This window comes from Erpetoichthys calabaricus, chromosome 3 (assembly GCF_900747795.2).
Source record: "Erpetoichthys calabaricus chromosome 3, fErpCal1.3, whole genome shotgun sequence".
Taxonomy (NCBI): Eukaryota; Metazoa; Chordata; class Cladistia; order Polypteriformes; family Polypteridae; genus Erpetoichthys; species Erpetoichthys calabaricus.
The window spans coordinates 214,765,232-214,786,216 of record NC_041396.2 but is presented as its reverse complement, the minus strand read 5'-3'; the positions used below and the strand labels follow the sequence as shown (position 1 = coordinate 214,786,216).

Genomic DNA, 20,985 nt, shown 5'->3' with positions numbered 1-20,985 from the left:
GGTGTTCTCTTCCTTTATTTTCCTACTTCTCCAATTACCTGACTGCCACAATTCACATATTTCCAATAAATAATAAAATGAATATTGGAGTCAGGCAATTAGTGAGGAGCAGAATTGAAAGTAAGTCAGCCCATTTGCCTTTTTTGTTTTAATCATCTCATGGCTGTCACTCTAGCTGAATATTAAAAATTATTGCTTCATCTGAAAGGTTAAGGTCTCCATGCCTATGAAAAGCATCCATTGGGACATTAACCATTTATATATAAAGCACAGTGAAGGCCCATTTTAAACTTGATTAGTCATGCTGCAACATGATATTGAGCTTCTCTCCATATCAAATATTCTTTTAGTGCCAGTCTTAAGTTATATCATTCTAAGTTGTTGGAACACAGAATGTCTCCAAGGATTATTGTGAGAATAATAAACCAGGTGGTTAACATGAAACAGAGACATGACCAAACAAGTAAGGGTCAAAGCCAGGAGTCAGAACTTGAAATCGGCAATCAAAATCAAACTTCAAAATCATTAACTTGGGGCTGCCTTGCCAGCTCTTTGAACTTCATGCTGTAGCCTCACACTGAGGGCCACCTCGCACTTCCGGGATGGACAGACACACACACTTACACATGCAGATGTTTATATATAAGATATAACTGCTGGCAGAAGTAGCAGGATGAATTCTGAAGTGTATACAGCGGTACTGTCTGCTCAGATTCAGCCAAATCCTGCAAAACTGATCGGATGACGCTTCACAATTGAGATGGACAATGAGCCAAAACATACTGCAAAAGCAACTCAAGTGCTTTCAAGGCAAAGAATTGGAATATTCTTCAATGGCCCAGTCAATCAGCTGACCTCAACTCAATTGGACATGCATTTCACTTGCTGAAAACAATCCTGATGGCAGAAAGTCCAATGAATAAGCAGTGCCCGAAGACAGCTGCAGTAAAGGCCTGGCAAAGCATTACTAGGGTGGAAACCCAACACTTGCAGATGGCCATAGGTTCTGGACTTCGGTCATTGACTATAAAGGATTTTCAACCAAATATTGAAAATGATCATTATATTTATGATTATGTTACTTTGTCCAAATAATTTTGATCCCTGAAAATAGGTGGACCATGTATAAAAATGTCTTTTTTTTTTTAAACAGCTCATATGATAGTTTTTTAAACCCCTTAAATTAAAGCTGAAAGTCTATACTTCAGTCACATCTTTATTTCTTTGTTTCAAATCTATTGTGGTGGTGTATATAGCCAGAATTATGAAACTTGTATCACTGTCCTAATACTTATGAACATGACAGTATTAGAAGCCAACTATGCTACAGACTGATGATGTAGCCTGTAAACATCACATTGAAATGTTGTCACTTCTGTAATGTCAACCATGACACAATACAGTAACATGACATCTCCAAATGGCCTGGCATAAACAAAGAAAATATGACAAACTTTATCAAAATGTATCAAAATAAAAGTAAATCATAGAAATGCAGTCCTTATGTGAAACCACCATAAAATATACACAGTTGTATTTATAACAACCAGCTAATATGACAGTAATTTTCCCTCTAATGTTCAAATTAAGAGAAAAACTAAAATGTCCTGTGCTGGAAAATTTGGTCCCTGTATGTGGGTTGATCAGAGTGGGCGCTCAGATATGTTTTTTTCTCCATGTTCAACAATTACAGTGTCAGTAATGGCACCAAACAAATTGTTTGGAAATCATAAAGTATGACTCACATTCAGAATCAACATTGTTTTTTGAATCTTATGTGCCTTGTGGAGTTTACAAGTAAAAGCATTTTTGTGGAAAAATGTTTTGCCAAAGTTACCTTTCCATTTTCCAATACCATTACGATTTACACTGTGCTGACACTGACACTAAAACAACAAAGTTATATTAACCAAGTACTTGGACAGGTGTGTTGAACATTACTACACAAATTTATACATTTTCACTGGTTTTCTTCAAATATCCCAAATGTGTACATGTTCAGTTAATTGGACTTTAATCTCTTCTGGAGTGAATGAGTATGGCTGTGTCTATGACTGCACCTTGCAATCAAGTAGTACCATATGCTTGATGCCCCACAGATAGGCCCTGTCCCCATGATTGCTAGATGTACTTGCATCCATGAAAACAAAATTCAGACTTATGTATTACATCTGATCTGTCTGTTTATACTTATAATTTCTGTTCAGTCTAAAGCCAGGATCCATGCTGACTAGTTTTTTGCAGTGAATATGTTGTGTTTGTCAGTGATCTTCTTCACCAGATATTTTCCTGGAAATTCACAATACAGCTGGAATGGGTGGACATTTTTGTTCCACTGTGAAGCCCAGGGTGCGTACAGCCCCCCTTAACCCCTACACAGATTGGCTGGACAAACGTTTGCCACACAGCACACAGTTTATTTACATGTGGGAGTGTTTCCTTCGCTGCCCACAGCACAGCACTAAATGGCACACAATGCTCATTCCCTTCTTTCTTTCCTCTCTTCTCTTTTCTTCCTGTCCGCCTCTACTCCTCCTGGCAAGCTTTGTCCTCCGCCTCCCGACTCTGGCTTCCTGAGTAGTGGCTTGCTGGTTCCTTTTATAAAGGCAATTAGAAGTGCTTCAGGTTGTCCTACTTCCAGCAGGACTTCTGGATATAATGGAAGAGCTGAATCCATGGGCTCAACAGCAGCTGCAGCACCCCCTGGTGGTGCCCATGGAACCCAACAGGGCTGCATCAAACTCCAGCTCCCATGGAACCCTGCAAGAGTCCAAAGCAGCACTGCAACTCAAGGGGGCTGCCACCTAGCACTCTGGGGGAGATAATGCTCTGGATAAGCTCCCTTCACCAGTCTTTCCAGTGTGGAGGTGTCCCAGCTAGGCCGTGCACCACACCAGGCACTCATTAATACTCTGCAAAACCAGCACTGTAAGGCTGTTGCCAACATGGTTATCATTGGGTGGCACGCACAAGAGGAAAAAAAAAAGCCCTATCGGTCATGACAGTGCTGTGCGATATTTCAATATTTCCCTCATCTATAACTGCACTCATTTCACCAAAGGGAAGCTCAAGCTCTTCCAGTTGATGTTGTTTTCATCCCACATGTGTTTAAAAAAATAAATAAATAGATTTGCACTTTTCTTCATTTGAGGGGTACATTAGCAGACCATAATGAGAACAATAGGAATACTGCCATTGGATATATGCAGCACTGCTTAGCTAATTATACATGCAAATTAGCCACGTGCCCAGCTATGATCCCAAAACAAACCTTAAATTAAGCCCTCACCCTCTCCCTCCCTCCCCTCATCGGAAAGCACAGGACACGCTATGAAATAATAAAAACAAAATATTTATTACTATTTACAAGGCATTTCTTTCTTCTTTATGAAGGTATTTGCACAGATAAACAAACGTTCTAACTATGCCCGGAGCTACATCACACATTGGAATGAGCCAGTTGCACACTTGCTTAAATACACAGCTACTGTGTACTCCAAGATGGGAACTCTGTGAGTGCTATGATCTGTAATTTATTTACTTATTGCTAGTTTGTGGCCATTTGTTGAATTTTGTTAGTGGCATTAATTTTGTTTGCTTCTTTTGTTGATAAGGCATGGTGGTGTAGTGGTTAGCAGTGCTGCCTCACAGTTCAGATCACATACAGCTGGCAGACATTTCCCTCATCCTCAGGGACACTTAAAAGACCATTGCACCGTTATAATCTACTCAGAACTAGTTCAGTTCCTCCTTCCCTACTGACTTCAATTCTTTTTGTGGAGTTTAGCAAAATTCACAAATATTTCCATGATTTTGTAAAACTGGGAAAGCAAGCTTTGCAGGGTTCACTCATCACTAATGAGGCAGCAGCATTTACATCTGAATGTTAGCTTAGAAATGAGATGATGTTCACAACAAGCAGTGTTAGAATCTGTATAAATAAAACTAGTAACCTGAATGCATGTGGGCATTTTGTTTCCTCATTTTTAATTTGGCAGTGCAGATGATTGCTCGTTGCTTTCTATAACTTTCATCTAGTTTTAGAATTTAGGTACTACATGCCCACCCAGTGGCGTAGCTAGGGGCAGGCGGAGGGGGCGGTCTGCCCCAGGCGGCACATTTTTGGGGGCGGCATTATTGGCCAAAAGGCTCAGAACACTTCACGTGTAAGCAGCAGGTTTCGGAAAAATATCACTCATGAATGAAAAAAAGTCAAATTCTCTGATGTTCATCCACAAATGCTTCAAAAATCATTTTCAGATGGTCCTTCTGTGACGGCATCAGACACGGCAGTTGAAATTTATGAGGCAATAACAAAAATAAACAGAAACATTACACCGATAATAATTTCTAGGAAGATAAACAACTAATTCACAATGTATAATTTCGTTTCATTATCAATCCGAATGCGTTCTTGCTCATCCCCACCTATCACTTGTGCACCACACCAGTTCTGATTTTCGCAGTATAATTATATTAAACTAATAATCAGAACATGGCTTATCAGTGCGTCTATACTATATTCTTGTCTAGTTGATGCTTATAAATAATTATATGTGAAAAAAAATTGCTGTTTCTCTATATATAAATAAATCTATGCAAAATGTATCTTAATATTTCTCTATACGTCATTTTAATTTTCTATTTAAATAGGTTAACATATTCAGATACGTTGAAGGGCGGCAAATTAAAGCCCCGCCCCGCCCCAAGTGGCGCGAACTCGAGCTATGCCACTGTGCCCACCCAAACTGAAATTAATCTCACAATCTTAATGTAGCTCCACTCACCATTATTTTCAATAACTTCATTCTACACTGATTGCTTTAAACACAATTTAGCAATGTGTAATGGATGGCAAGGATGGACAGGTTTCCTAAATGGGATGGAAGGGACCCTTGCCTGGCTGGAAGACCCGGATAGTGGATGGAGGTTCTAAATGGATGAACATCTCAACTGGGATGGTTGGTGCTACTTTACTTGGTGTGACAGAGAAGTGGAAGTACAGGAGGAAATTGCCTATCAGGGCTAAATACTCCCCCAAGGAATTAAAGGGTTGCATCTTTTTACAAGAGTGCCCATGTGCACACTCATGGGGCAACCTGGGAATTGTAGTCCTGTTGGACAGCCCTGCTGGTTGCCATGGATGCTGCCTGAGGGAGCTGCTAAAAGTAGGTGTCCATACTTTGAGGTGTTTTTCACCTGACCTGGAAGTGCTTTCACTATGTGATGCTGTAGCTCTTGAAGTACCCCTTTGTCCAGCTTTACAAGGAGTTTCCTCACCTCAAGCAGGGAGTCGGAGTTGGGAGGAGTGGACAACACTTGCTTGGAGGTGCAGAGTAGTAAAAAAAAAGCTGACAGAGGAATTACATATTGTAGTGTGCTGTATTTGGAAGAAAGAGACCTGTTGAAAGGTAGTTTGTTGAATAAAATATAAGTTCATTTTAATCTGGGGCTGTTGTGGTGTAATTATGTCTGGGGACTGGGGCTCAGTGACGCCTCCCCAGAGGCCACAAATGCTAATAAGAAAGTGTAGTGGAAGATACTGCATACAGTATTTCAGTTTTAAAAATCACACCGGTTTTTCTACTGATTGCATTTTGCACATCCAAAATTTTGGTATGGGAACAAGTCCAGTTTGTGTCAAAATAAGGCCAGATGGAACCGGCTGGACTTCCCTCCAACAGCTCCTGGTGTCCCTGCACCTTGAAGCTCTCCTTTGCTATTAAATGATCAAGTCTACCAACAGGTTCCACACTGCATGCCCTATTAAGGAATTGCATGATTACATACTGTAAATGTCTGCCGAGGACTGTATTTCCACCAGCAGCCATGAGGTATCCTCTTGCCTTAATTTCCTGACTCCTCTCTCTCTATATATATTAATATTTGTCTCAGCTTCACCCCCTCAATCTCTTTCTCTAAGAAAAGGGTCCGTCACTCTTTTGCCCAGACCGAAGGACTCTCTCATCTGCGAGTCTTACTCTGCTTACTGCCCTTCTGTGCAGCACACATGCCAGAAACAGGACCTCTGTGCTGTTGGCATGTCTTACTCTCTGCACCAACTTTAGGTGGTCTGTTGAAGCACCTGCTCTACCGGCCTGTTTCCTGTCAGGCACCCCTCGACAATACATTTAACATTTTAATTTAATTTCTAAATTCCATATCATGGAAAAGAAGGAGATAGAGTTTTTAAGACGGGAATTTTTTCAATTAGTAAGTCTACTTAGCTACCTTTTTTTATAATCTGAAAGTAGTACATGTTGGCAATAAATATATTGATTTCACATTGATCTATTTAGTTGTCTTTTTAAACTTATTTCTATATTGTAAGCCCAGGCACATCACACACACTGAAGCAGAAGTGGGAGTTGAAGTAAAGATTTGTCCAGACTAATGCCTTATCAAATGAAACACATTTTTCTCTCATTCATTTTAGATTGGCCATACTTGGATTTACAGTATTTCATTCTGTTTCTGACATTTACAGCAGGTATCTACTATACTGTAGTGCTTCCCATCTCTAACACTCAATCTATATCTATATAAAATAGGAGTAAATACCTTTTAATAGTGCGTTCTGTATAGGGTACTAAAAGGCATCTTGAATGCATCAATTATGGTTACTTAATAATATTATATTTTAACAGAATGTATTTATTTCTGTGGCACAGAAAATGTCTTTGGTGCAAATCACTCAGCAGCCTTTATTGTTTGCTGTAGCTCCGTACAAAAGCACCTTCAGGACAAGTCACAATGCTAACAAAGTTGTGCCTAATGTTTTGCCCCACCCAGATTCCTTATCCTGAAACACTGTCCTTGCATTCTTCTTCTTGGCCACAAGGAGGCACTCTTTATCTCTTTTTAGCCCCTCACTAGCAAACAGTTCAGTCCTAACTCTAAATTATGTTCTATGGAGTTTGTTGGTCTCACACCTTTTGCACCTTTTAAATGTCATAAATAAAATAATCTCTAACCAGTCCTTTATTTTCTATGTCAATTTTCTTAGCAATAATGTTATTACTGTTATATATAAACAAAATTGTAACACGCTCTCTTTGTTGTTTGAATTTTTTTGCTCTGTTTAATGTTATGTGTCCATTTTGAACACTAAGGATCTCATTTCAAAACTCATATTGCATCTTCCCTATTTGTTTGCATAAACTGATTTTCATGAAATTTTGTATGTAGGTTGCTCTTTGTTTCAGCTTCAAATATAGGCTATATAGTGTTTCAAATATTTAATTGAGGAGGGGGCTTGTAATGGTGGGTGCAACTCAAAAACTGTATTTTCTCAAAATGGCTGAGCTATTTTTAATGATAGTTTTAATGTACAGCAAAGCTGAATGAGTTTCAAATCTAGGTTACCTTGCATTTCAAAAATTTCATTGGGAAGGGTGTTTGTAATGGGAAAGGAGAAAAAAAGGCATCTAAAATGGGTCAGTTGAAGCTCATGAAATTCTGAATGCATATTGCTGTAATTTACAATACAATTTAAAATCTAAACCTGAATGCCTTTCGAAAAAAGTTCCACTGAGAAACAGAGTTGTAAAGGCAATGTGGAGGGAGGGCACAAAGTCAAAACTCCATTATCATCCAGAAAAGTTTTAGCCAGTAGTAATGAATTTTGCATATTATTTAGGTTTGGCCCTTCTTATAGTGAAGGCTCCATGTCATTATTTAAATAGAAATGATGGGTATAGTGTAATGAGGGACCAACACAAAAATTGTGCATTATTCAAAAACGCCTATTTTCACCAAATTTTATATTTACATTATTGTTCATGCAGTTTCAAAAGAAGGCTTCATGGAGTTTCAAAAATTTCCCTGGGGTGTCCAAACTCCAAAAAAAACACACATTACTCCAAAACAACTGAGTAGAGATTCAAGAAATTTTGCATGTATATTGCAATCAATCCATGTTAACATACAGAGTTTAAAAAAAAAATTATGAATGTGAGGGGAACAACACAAAAATTGGTAGTTTTACCAAGTTTACACGCAGAATCAGTGATTCACTTATTCAACAAGCTATCCACTTTATTAGCGTAGGATTAAAGGTCTATTTGTGAAACCACAGTAAATCATGAAATACAAAGAAGGACTGTAGCGATCATATTTCCAACCCATCAAGGAGTTATTGCAATTATGGAATTGAACTAATGAGAGCAGAGAAATTGATACTGTAGTTAACAGAGAGGTAGTGTAGATGTTGCATGGGACACCTGCACTTCTGTCAGCATTTGAAAAACACATAAACATTTATTTTCTTACCTTAATCCATTATATAAATATACCTAGACAACACTGGGTACTTCGGCCAGTTAAGAAATAAAACAATTCAAGTCAACAAGGTAGAAATAGTCCTAAACAAATTTAGTTAATTCAAATTAACACATTTAATTTATAATTGACTATGGTTCTATAAATGTATTCCGCATGTTTGATTACCAAATACAGTGGAACACCTAGAAGATCTATGAAACAGAGAGAATGGTGAGTTTTTGTTGAATTAAATTCTCTATTAACATGGGTACTGTTCATAAACAGATATGTTTGTGGAAACTAAACAAATACTTGTTTCTTTTGTACAATGTAACTCACTGCCATATTTGAAACTATTTATATCCATTACTTTTCTGGTCTGGATTATCTGGATTGGACATGCGGGTGATGGGTGTAACAGAGCAAGATGCAGAGCACAGGAAGATATGGAACAAGATGATCCGCTGTGGCAAACCCTAACGGGAGCAGCTGAAAGAAAAGGAAGAAGACTTTTCTGGTCTGGATTGTAAGGGGCTGTTACAGAAAACACTTAGTAAATAAAAACAGTCTTGAGCCATCGTTATACAACATTGTATATGAAGTTCAACATGATCATTCTTTATTTATACCAACTGATGGAGGCCCACATACTCTTGTTAATGCAGTATGGAAGACTGAAGAAATCTAACAGAGAACTTCCTTTAATCAGCTGGGTTAATTTGCATGACTACGAAGCATTTCAAACACAACAGTCAACACACAGATAAATGTTATAGTCCAGAAACACACCTCTGCTGTTAAGTATAAAGTCCCAAAACAGTTAACAATTAAGAGTCATGGGTGGATACCTGGCTAAAAGAATTAAGACTTCTTAAATGAAAACTGTTGTTAGAGCACAAAATATAAAGTTAAATTCATATATATATCTACTCTCTATATATAAAATCCTAAGCCTAAAAGTGCAACAATTTTGTGCAACGATTTTATGTGATGTTTTTATTCATGTTTTTTTTCACACTTTAAATCAGGCTTATTTTAAAACTTACATATATGTTTGGTATCATTCTTTTCAGAATTTATCTAACTTTCAGATTCTTATTCCGTTTTTAAATTATAAACTCAAAAATATCAAGAACTCACATCCCGTGAGACAAGACTTTGTGCCAAGAAATTTAACTACGTCCAGGGCCGGAAATAAAAGACAAAGAGCAGGACAGCTGCTATACAGGCTTTTAAATGTTCGAAGTGCTGCGCGAGATGCAGGTCATGCAGCACAGCAGCAGCAGCAAGCCAGCAGCTGATCGAGCAAAGAGGAGGTAAAAAAAACTGTATTTGTTTCCCATTGTATCACCATTTAAGAGGGGGTTTCGGAGGAGCAACTGCAAAGTATCTATCTATCTATCTATCTATCTATCTATCTATCTATCTATCTATCTATCTATCTATCTATCTATCTATCTATCTATCTATTGTAGCAGTAGAGGCTTGTATCGACCTCTTGAACCCTCAGGTACCACTCCAAACACCAGGTAAAAGGACAATTATTATTTATTGCACAATAATTACGTGCACAAAGCAACCTCCACTCCACACTATTCATATAATTAACAAACCAATCACAATACTCTCTCCTCCGCTCCCAGACACTTAGCCACCCTACCTCCCAGCTCAGCTCAGTGTCTGGGCTTTCCCAGAGTCCTTTATACCCCCTGACCCGGAGGTGTTCCTGCCCAACAGTCCACAAGTCCTTATTACTTCCGGGTCAGGGTAAAAGTCCTTTTCTTCAACCTGGAAGTACGTCATTTCTCCTGTTCACGTGACCAGGATGTACTTCCAGGTTATAGGGCACATAAGAGTCCACGAGCCTCCCTACAGCGACTCCCGGTGGTCCCCAAGGTATCCAGCAGGGCTGTGTATAAAAACTACAAAGTCCATGAGGCCCTGCTGGAATTCGGGGCACGTCCATGCTGTAGGGACAGCTCCTCCTGGCGGCCTGGGGGTGAGGGCTGGAAACTCTCGCCGGCCATCCATCATACTATCCATCTATCTATCTATCTATCTATCTATCTATCTATCTATCTATCTATCTATCTATCTATCTATCTATCTATCTATCTATCTATCTATCTATCTATCTATCTATCTATCTATCCATCTATCTATCTATCTCCTTGGGGTGTGTTCAGCCCTCCTCTTCACAATGTGAGTGGTAGAGATGCAAAGTTGCTGGTGCGTAGTGCAGGCTGGGGGGGTTGGCAAGGAAAGCAAGCACAGGGTGAACCCCCTAGTATATACTGTATATAAAATTCCAAGTTGTTTGACTGACTGACCAATTCACATACTCATCAACAAAAACACTTTCCCGTTCAGCTAAAAAGCTGAAATTTGACAAGATGGTACATCTATGGTAGTAGGTATCGACTAAGAAAAGACATTTTTATATATCAATATTTCAGGATAAAAAAAACCCACAATTGAAAAATTAAATACCTCAAAAATCTCAAAAATGCCTTGATGGATTTCACTGAAATTTGGAGACACTGTAGAAAAAACAAAAATTAGCAAACATGTTTTTTTTTATTTGTTCATATTTGTCATAAAACATGCTCTAGCGAATGGGACATTCTAATGATCAGTTTCCCCTATTTCACCACAGTGCTGACAGCAATCTCATAGAGGAATGGGACATGCCAGTTTATTCAAATGAAGCAAAGTGAAACGTGAAAATTCCATCAAAGTTCAAAGAAGACACATTTAGTATGTGCTTGCCAGACACGGCGGTTGTGACCATAGTCAATTTCATGCAACTGATCCAGTGAGAAAGGTATATAATAAATTTTATTCCCATACCTATTCATCTTATTTGCAACATTACGCAAATGCCAAAGTGGGGACTACCATTCACATCAGCTACTGTACTGCTCTGGACGATTTCATCAGTGCTCACACAGTTTAAATAAGAGCATCAATAAAAGTGCCATGTCATCAATGGTACATCACAGCTGTTGTGTTTTTTTTCTCAGTTACTTTGGTATAACAATTTCATTGTCTTGCTGGATTAGAGCATTTATATTTATATTAGAAAGGTGCTTCTCAACCTTTGTGGCCTTGAACCCAATTTTACCATTTTACTGACAGCCTACACACTGTATTTGAAGGGGGAAGGATTTCTCTCTTTATAATAAGAGTGCTATTAAAATAACAAGGGGGGGGGGGGGCACTTGGTGAAACCAGCACAGTTAGAAATGGATAAAAATATTGCATAGCATTGTTGATGGGTTCAGTGCACCGGGCATGTGTCACATGTCATAAATGTCTATTTACACTGCATTTTTTTATCAGTGCATAGTCTTGTGTTTTTGAAAAAGTCAGCACTGTTCTCCACCTACATATCATCATTAATTCACAATACCAATCAATAATCAGCATTAAACATTTTTTGAAATAAAAAAAAAACAAGGAAATAAAAAAATTCGGATATGAGCATAAGTAGGCTGTACGCCATAAAAACCAAATACCCAAACTATTCTATAACATTTCAGTAATTGTTTACTGCTCTGGTGCTGATCTATCATAAAATAGATCATTATGATAGTAATTGATGAGAAGAATTCATAATTAATTGCAGAATTACAGAAATTGAGGGTTCATTTAGAGCAGTGGTCCCCAACCTTTTTGACAGCAAGGACCACTTTATTAGATGCTAATTTTTCCACGGACCAGTCGGGGGGGTTGGTTGGGGGGGGACAGCTTTATACACAGTTTACATAACATTTCTATTATTATTAAAGTTATTAAGCAGTTCGCATACGTTTGCAATGTGAGATTTTTCTTCTTTTTTTGCATATAACAAACACATATGCTTTACATTTGTCAATCCAACAGATTGCACATCACAAACATTAACACTGCAATCTTTTTTTCGTGTCTGCCGTTTCTATAGGAGGGTGACAATGAGTTAAATTCCAATGGATGTTTTTCAAATGTTGACAAGCAATAAGCAAAAGGAATCAATGAAAACCACAGACAACAAAAACAGCAAAAAAAAAAAAAAAACAGTACGAGGAAAGTTCGAAGAAAGAGATTTTTTTACAATGTTTCTGTTTGGGGATCGTTGTGCAAACGTGCACATCTGAGCTGCGACCACAGATCTAACTGCTCTGTGGATGATTCATTCAAGCATTTCAAGCTTACTTCGTTGTAATGAAAGCATCTGTTGAATGTACTTCGTAGTAACGTGATTTCTATAGACTCATGTCATATGGGGAAACTGTCGGGACCATAAAAATACTTTGTTGTAATAGTCTCTCACCTCGGTCTCTCTCCTCTCTCTGCACCGCTGCAAAGCCCCGCCCGCCAAGTATTCTGAAAAGTCTGAATGAGTCGCCATTGCCGGCAGTTCTCTCGCGGCCCGGTTGTCGGACGGCTGCGGACCGGTAGTGGGCCGCGGACCGGGGATTGGGGACCCCTGCTTTAGAGTGCCTCTTTCTTTTGCACGATTTTGGCACAGCAAATTGTATCTCATAACAGGCTTAAGTTTTTGGTATTGTTCTGTCCATCTATTTTAGCTCTAGACTGTCCTCAAGAAACTGTGACACACAGACAGACACACACCTATCATCAAGATATTGATGTTTTCGTTATTTGGGGACCCTAAAATGTCAAAATCTTTCGAAAACTTCATCCTCCTCCGCCTCCTGTCAACTCTGGCTCCTGGAATACTGCTTTCTGGCCCCTTATATAGGTCAACCAGAAGTGCTCCAGGTGCTTGTGGACCTACTTCCGGCAGCACTTCTGGGTGTGGTGGAAGAGCTGCTCTCCAAGGCTCAGCACCTCCTATCTCAGCTGCACCTCTCCCTGGCGGCACCCACGGATCCCAACAGGGCAGCACTAAACTCCCACTCCCATAAAGCCAAGCGGGAGTCTGAGGCACCACTGCAACCCAGGGGGACTGCCATGTAGCTCTCCAGTGGAGGTAACTTTTTTGCCAGGCCTGCTCCCCCGTTCCTTCCAGCATGGAGGCAACCCGGGTGGGTAAGGGTGTCCTCCACACCTGATATTTTAAGGATAAAGAAGTTTATTATACAACTGGCTACAAAAGGGCCAACAGGGGGACCAATACTGAACAAGAATAAACAATATTAAAATGTCCATGAAATAAATCTTAAGTTACTTGTGTTGCAAAGTCTACATGCCAGTTATCCAGTTGTACGTTCACAATGTGCAAAATGCAAGCATTATTTTTGCTAAAATATTCTGAATAAAATCAGAGTACAATACGGTTGGAAAGCTCTTTTGAATTGAACATAAGGCTCTTGACCAATAAATGAGGGGTGTTATGATCGTGCCACAGGTTTAGACGTAAACAGCAGACATGACCATCAAAGGCAGCCTTGCTCCCAACTCAATAGGCAGGCTTCTGACCTGCAGAGGCACCAAAATGGGGCCAAGACTTTTAATAAGCAAAAGTCTAAAAATGCCCCAATGTGGAGAAGAGAAAAACTATAAAACCTATGGTCCCAATAAAAACAAAACACACTTCCTTCATAGTAAAGAATTTAATTAATTTGAAAGAATTGCCAAAAATACCACAGAAAAAGAAAGGCAGAATAAGAAGAATCAAAAACAGGTTTTCCCTTAAAGCAAACAAATGCAATAATTACTCATCAAAAATAGTACCTTCAAACAAGATCGGGGTTAAAATCCATCCAAGAAATTCAAAAATCAATAGGAATCAAAGAAAATGTAGGAATCAAAAACAAAGTAATGCAGAAACTGCAGTTGAGAATGAAGCTCCTCTACCGATATTGCTGGGGGCTGTCCCCCAGATGCCTGTTCAGAACAGGAAATTTTACATTTGATTGTTTTACAACATTGAATAACAGTGAATTTAATTTGGCTTTTTGAAACTTATAAACAGAAGAAGGCTCTTTATTGGGAAAGTGAAAACAGACTCTGCAAAGTGATCTAAAGTAATCACAAAAAAACATACAATAACTGATCACAAAAGTATTTACCTCCTTCAGGCCAGCATTTAGTAGATACACCTCTGGCAGCCATGACAGTCTTAAGTCTATCAGCTTTGCACATCTGGATACTGCAAATTTTCCCCATTCTTCATTACAAAACAACTTTAACTCTGTCAGGTTGAATGGTGATTTTTGAGTGAACAGTGCAGCAACAAATTATCAATTGGATTAAGATCTGGACTCCGACTTGGCCACTCCATGACCATGATGTTGTTCTTTTTATGCTATTCGTGAGTAGCTTTACCTTTATGCTTGGGGTTGATGTCTTGCTGGAAAACAAATTTTCCCAAGGCACTGGTTTATTGCAGACTGCATCAGCTTTACCTCTTAAGGTTTCCTTTTATTTTACTGTGTTCGTTTTACCCTCTGCCCTTGCAAGCCTTCTAGGGGCTGCTGCAGAAGAGTAGCATCCCCACATCCCACAGTACAATGCTGCCACCACCATTCTTCATGGGTGGGTGGGGGGGGGGGGTGTTCTTGATAATATATAGTGTTTGGCTTATGTCAAATATGGAGTTTAGTCCAATGGCCAAAAAGTTCTGTTTTGTTCTCTCATTAAACCATATGACTTTCTTCCAGCAGTATTCGGAGTCTCCTGATTGCCTTCTGACAAACTCTACCTGAGATGTCATTCACATTTATTTTATAACTGGCTTGTTTTTTGTCACTCTTCCTTAAAACCTTGACTGGTAAAGCACCTGGGAAACAGTTGTTGTCTATATAGTCTCTCTAATCTCAAGCACTCCTTCAGAGTTAACATAGGTCTCTTGGTGGTTTCCCTCAGTAGTCTTCTTTTTATACAATCACTAGTTTTCAACCTGCTCTTGACATATTTATAGCTGTGCCATATTTTTTCCATTTCTTAATGATTGCTTTAACTGGACTGCAAATGATATTCAGAGACTTGTTTTTTTTTTCTTGTATCCATCCTCTGACTTGTGTTTTTCAATCACCTTTATCACAGAGTTCCTTGGAGTGTTCATTTTGTCTTCTTTGTGTAGGTTAGGTCATGATACTGACTGCCACAATTTGGCCCTACCAGATAAGGTTTATTTGTACTACAATCAATTACAATCCTTTGCCTACAGACAGGTGATCTCCATTTACGTAATGTTGTGACTTCTAAAACCAACTGGCTGCATCAGTGATGATTTAGGTGTGTCATATTAAAGGGGGTGAATATTTATGTAATCAATAATTTTGGTTTATATTTGTAATTAATTTAGAAATTTTACATAAATCTATTTTCACTTTGACATTAAAGAGTCATTTTCTGTTGATAGATGTCAAAAAAACAATTAAATCCAATGTGATTCAATGTTGTATAACAATAAAAATGTGAAAATTTCCAAGGGGGTAAATAATTTTTATAAGCACTGTAAATAAATAATATATGGAATAAACAAAACCAAAACATAATACACAAAACAATATTTACAAAACTAGGGGGCTTTGCTCCCTGCTCGCTTCACTCGCCAACCCCTGTGTTTGGTTAATCGGATATAGAATTTAAAATTTTTTTTCTTTGGAATTGTTTCAATTTCATTATTTGCACTTTTACTTTAAAGCTTCATTGAAAACAATATTTTTTGGAGACACATTGTGACAACGCAACATATAACTGCCCGTGAGTGAATATTGTTTCTGTTTCTCTAATAAATAATCCGACTTTTTCTAATGTTTGTCCCTGTGATTTATTGATTGTCATAGCAAACGCTATTCTGACGGTAAACTGTAAACATTTTAATACGAATGGCATATCATGATCTCCTTTGGTGTGTAATGTTATTCGCGGAATATATACATTACCTTTCTTTTTGCCTGTTAAAATTTGCATCACTTCTCTGTGATCATCAATGTACACCTGACCGAATTGTGTATTCTTTGAAACTTAACTTGTCGTTGCTTTAACTGTTCCAGGACCACAGATTCTCATAGCATATGGTCCATTATTGTGTAAATCCACGTTTTGTGCATTGAATGATGCGAATGTGAAAAGACTTTGTTATTTACTCTTTGCCTTTTATTTCTGACCTTGATTTGTCCTGCTATTTTTTCAATTACACCTGGTTCTGATGATTAATCACCTTTTTGTTTGCGGTAATGCAATCTTTTCTATCTTTTCTTTGATACTGTAGAGACTGACATGATAAAGTGTCGCAAAAGTTTTACTTGAACAATTGCCGACTTCCTAACCCCAAACACAACTTTCTAGCACCCTCTCTAACGCCCCCCCCTTACCGCATCAATCAATTCCCCACTATCAGTCTTCCGTGCTGTACTTCGCCCTCCCTCAATCGGACCTAACAGTCACTTAAAACCAAAAATCCCTCAACCTGACTGGAACGCTACAATAATTTCGAATTTTACTGCTTTCATATTCTGTACCTTTGTCTGCATGTGTATCGCGCCATCGTTTGTTTGAGCCTTTCGAATTCCACTGCTTTCATAATCTCTTACAGTATCTGCCTTTTTTTCTCTCCAACGCCTTTGGGTCTCTATTCTCCGTATTGTCCTTATACGCTTTATATGTGCTGAGAGCACATGATTGTGTGTGTACTATACGACTGAGTGTTTTTTGATGGGTGAGCTCTTATATTATATATTTTGTAAGTAGGACGTGTCTTGCAAAAATCTCATGTTCCATGTCCCCGCGAGATGGCCCTGGGACAATCTCTTGGCACCAAGTCTCATGTTTACGGTCCCCGCGAGAGCTCTGTGGCAAGTCTCTTTTGTCTCGCGGGTCTTTTAAATGTCTTTCGAGAACTTCCGAGAAGATCATGTATCGTAGCCTTGCTTTTGCTTTCCAGGATTTTTTTTATAATAGAGAGACAAGAAAAACATTGAATTAACCAAAGAAAAAAAACATGACTTCAGCCAGGGATGTAAACTGAAACAACAAAAGGCTAAGGTGGATCTTCAGTTCAAAAGCTTAATCCCATTTCAATGCACTTCTTGTTTATGTTCCTGCTCTGGTTTTATACAGTATGTAGATACATCAATTGATGCTTCTGAGCACATCATCAGTGATGTGACCTGGGGTTATAAAGTGTTTTGGATCTTCTGACATAAGACACCCTTACCCAGGTCATTCAGACATGGTTGATAAGGTCATGGCTTGTGCTCAGGAGGCACTTGTGTCTCCCTATAGTCCTACTCACGTGATGCAGAGTTATTCTGAGACCCTTTCTGCTGCCTCTGTGATGTTCTGGATGGTACTTCTCCTCATCTCTAAACAGAAGTCAAATGTGCAGTAGGCTCTAAAGAGTGATTGCCTTCTGCATCATGCCTTGAGGGGCATAAACCTTGCTTTCCAACCCTGTTTATGGCAATCCAGCACAAGATCTTCACACTTGGCCCTCTCTCTTGTGTGTTTCCTCCAGTCAGTTCTCCCCTGGGACTATCAACTCCAAATAAATGATGCTCTTTGTTGCTTTTGAGTCATGGTGGATGTCTGGCAACATGGAAATTGAGGCAATATGTCATGGAAATTTCACTTGCTTCTCCAAATCCACAAAGAGGTGCCAATGCTAAGCTGTTGCCTGAATTCCCTCTGGCTTTTTGTTTCTTCCCCACAGTTGCTCTCCAGCCCTTACAAAACTGTACATGTTTATTTATGCAGTTAGACATGATCTTTGTCTCCTTTTTAATTCCCATGCATATAGCTTCATAAGTGGATTTCAGCATCTGATTATGGAGTCAGATGTACTGGCTTGGCTTCAGACTTTAGGCAGCAGCTTAAGATGTTCTCCAATGTCCCTCTGCTGGGGCATAGTAGATAAAGTGGAAACTCCACTTTACTCCAGCTAAAGAGATTAGAAGGAATGAACAAGATGTCATACACAGCCTGCACCAGGAACTTCAAGCACACTGGCTCTACCTTTCATAAGTCAAACCATGTTGATCTGTAGCTACTTGTGGGATTCCTCTTCAAAAAGGAAATGGCTAGGGCTGCTAATCCACAATCCCCCAGCCTCTGCCACATGGCTGTTACTGGATTACCTTCCAAGTGATGTGCAGGTACCGCTCTTGAAGCTCCTTAGCACATCATCAGTGATGTTATCTTAGGTCATCAGGTGTTTTGAACCTTTCAACATAGGACACCCTAGCCCAGGCAACCCAGCCATGGTTAGTGTTTTAGCAAAAAAAAAAAGTGTGCTTTTGCACACTGTGAGCAAGTGGATTATGTGACTGAAGTAATTAAAGCCTGTTGTAAACTTTGTGATTTTCACTAAAAGATTTTTTTGGCCATCTTTACAAACAACAAGGGTAAAGCAATATAAAAAATATCAATAATGGGTGGAGAATTCCTTTAATTGGATTTACAAGTTACAATGAATGAATTACAAGTCAATCAGACCTAATGCCACATTTTATTTAAATCAAATCCAACATCCCCTTCCCTACCCATTTTTAGAAAGCAACAATTTGAAGATTTACTTTAAAGTAAACAGTTAAATATATTTACACATGCTAAGGTTTAGCTGAGGTTTGGCATGCCAAATTAATAATGATGACATTAATAAATGTCTGACATATTCTAAAGATGTTTTTGACAGTTTCTCGAAAAGTTAATATGCATAATATAAGATTTTAAAACTCGCTCAGGGACATGCACAAAGAGGTGGCTACAGTGACTCAAACTCCAGCCCCATTCTCCTTGCTGGTCCAAGTGCCCTGTTCTCTCATTAAGAATGCGTGCCTGCATTTTGTTGTTGGAAACAAAGAAAAAGCAACAAAAAGTAATGGGCCTTGTTAAAGCTAGGTAGGCCACTCTTTACTAACCCACAGGGAAATTAAGGGTGGTCTTTAAAAGGGACATCACTACACTGGGTACTTATTTTTTGTTGTTTAACACAAATGGAATTCCCAGCACAGAAGTGAACGTTCAGCTTACTTATTGGCTGTACACAGACATCCAGCATTAAAAAAATGATCCACCCTTTAAATAATTCAACACAATTTTGACTGTTCACTGGTCTGCATGCCTTTGTGCACATCATTTTTATTCAGTTCCACAAGGAAACCACAAACAGTTAATACTAAATGTACCTGATTGGCCATTATTGTACATTATTCATTGAACCACTATTTTTGCTGTTTGAACTCCTTGAAGCAGAGGCTTAGTGGACTCGTATTCTGTAAAAAAAACAGCTGCTATTCTTGTTTAATTAAGATTACTATATTGCTGATGTTTGTAATTTATAAAACTATACATTTTCTAAAGTGTAAATAATTCCCTTTTATTATTAATAACACAAATACATCTATTCATATTATCTTTTATTTTAGACATAATGGGATTTACAAGTTTGAGTTTTTACATGTGTGTGCTGGGTGTGTGTGTGTGTGTGTGTCCTACAGTGGGCTGACGCCCTGTCCGGGGTTTGCTCCTGCCTTGCACCATGTGCTGGCTGGGATTGGCTCCAGCAGACCCCCGTGACCCTGTGTTAGGATATAGCGGGTTGGATAATGGATCGATGGATATTACAATGATGTTTTTACTGCTTTTGTTTAGGAAGGAGGGAAGAAACCTAAGCTTAAGTGCTTATGGATAAAGATGCAGAGGAAGGTGAATAAACGTTAAGCTGCTTAAAAAATTAAAGCATTTTTGTGGTCAGAATTTCAATATTTCTGGTCCTTGATTAAAAACACTTCAGATAATCCACCTCCATCACAAATTCACAGGGCTGCTGAGCTCGCCCCTACAGCCCTAAAAGCAAAGCCACGTGGCAGGCAGTTCTTTAAAGGTTTACAACTGGTTGTTTGATAACGTTCCAGCTGACATTCTGAGAATGGATTCACTTTCAATTTTAACATTACGGTAGCCTAGATGTAACCATCAGATGAAACAGCGTTAAATTTCTCGGCTGGAGAGTGTCTGTTTCACCCTGCCTATTAAACGTTGGCGAGGTGGTAACAACTGGATCGGGTTGTGATCGGACAAAAGTGCGCATTCCAAAGAACTGATCACTCTTTCCACTGTTAAAACATGAAAAACTTGCAAAGTTAACTTAAACACATGAAACGCTACATGAGAAAAATATGTCGTAGTAAAATTAATGAAAAACGTTTACATTTCTTTAATTCTACACGTAGGCCTACGTCCTGTAATACAAAAAATACCGACGCATTCCCATTTTGCATTATCTACACTCAGAGTTGCCTATGATTATCCACTTAGTGTGAAACCACCCCAACCGCTTTCAAATGCCTTATTTGTGTGAATTAATGAATGTACCCATTTCAGTATTCAGACAAAGAGAATAACGTTCACCTTCGGGTGCCATGGCAACAGTGTTTCACCTAAAGCATTTAACTTGATTCTCCTGTGACATAATTAGTGGTATTTAGCAACACTTCTCGGTTAAAGACATTTCCAAAACTTTCTTACTTTTCACATTTTTGCTACTTTATATTGTACACAGAGAATTTTTTAAGCGTGGGCAGAGGCCGGTGACGCAATTGTTGCTCTCCTCCAATCAGAAACGACAGGCCTATAAAACGGCACGTTTAGGCTTCAATCAGCCTGTGCTTTGCTGCTTCAACACGTGAGCTTTTGTTACATAAACAGAACGCGCAGCCAATCAGTGCTCGCGATGGCGCGAGTGACGACAAACAACGGGGTGGGTACTAGAGCGCATTTTCGAGTTGCGGGCACTTGGTTGTGAGGTTTATTGTTCGAAGATTGCAT

General features: G+C 38.9%; 1 protein-coding gene across 1 annotated transcript in view; it reads left to right on the top strand.

Moving 5' to 3' along the window:
- The first annotated feature begins 20,857 nt into the window (after positions 1-20,857).
- hsf2 (heat shock transcription factor 2) overlaps positions 20,858-20,985 on the top strand; it is a 38,058-nt gene continuing 37,930 nt past the window's right edge. The window contains exon 1 of the mRNA XM_028797786.2: positions 20,858-20,917. The gene's annotated coding sequence lies outside the window, so the exon portion shown is untranslated. The remainder of the gene's footprint in view (positions 20,918-20,985) is intronic.